The sequence below is a fragment of the Haliaeetus leucocephalus genome, unplaced genomic scaffold, assembly GCF_000737465.1.
Source record: "Haliaeetus leucocephalus isolate CR32 unplaced genomic scaffold, Haliaeetus_leucocephalus-4.0 Scaffold76, whole genome shotgun sequence".
NCBI classification, from domain to species: Eukaryota; Metazoa; Chordata; class Aves; order Accipitriformes; family Accipitridae; genus Haliaeetus; species Haliaeetus leucocephalus.
Genome location: NW_010972512.1, coordinates 978,342 through 978,570, shown reverse-complemented (window position 1 = coordinate 978,570; position 229 = coordinate 978,342).

The window sequence follows — 229 nt, the reverse complement described above, 5'->3', positions numbered from 1 at the left end:
GGAACTGGAACAATAGGAACAAGAACGGTTGGTCCCTGCATTGAATCCACTGAAGCAAGGAGGTAGAATAATGGGGGTTCTGTCAACCTAATGCCCTACTTCTTATTTATATCACACATGCCCAGTTCTGATGTACTGACATGCAACACCATGTCCTTTGGGTGAACTTTGCTCATTATAATATCATTATAATACCAACACACACCTCCATCCCAAAAGTTACCCACCT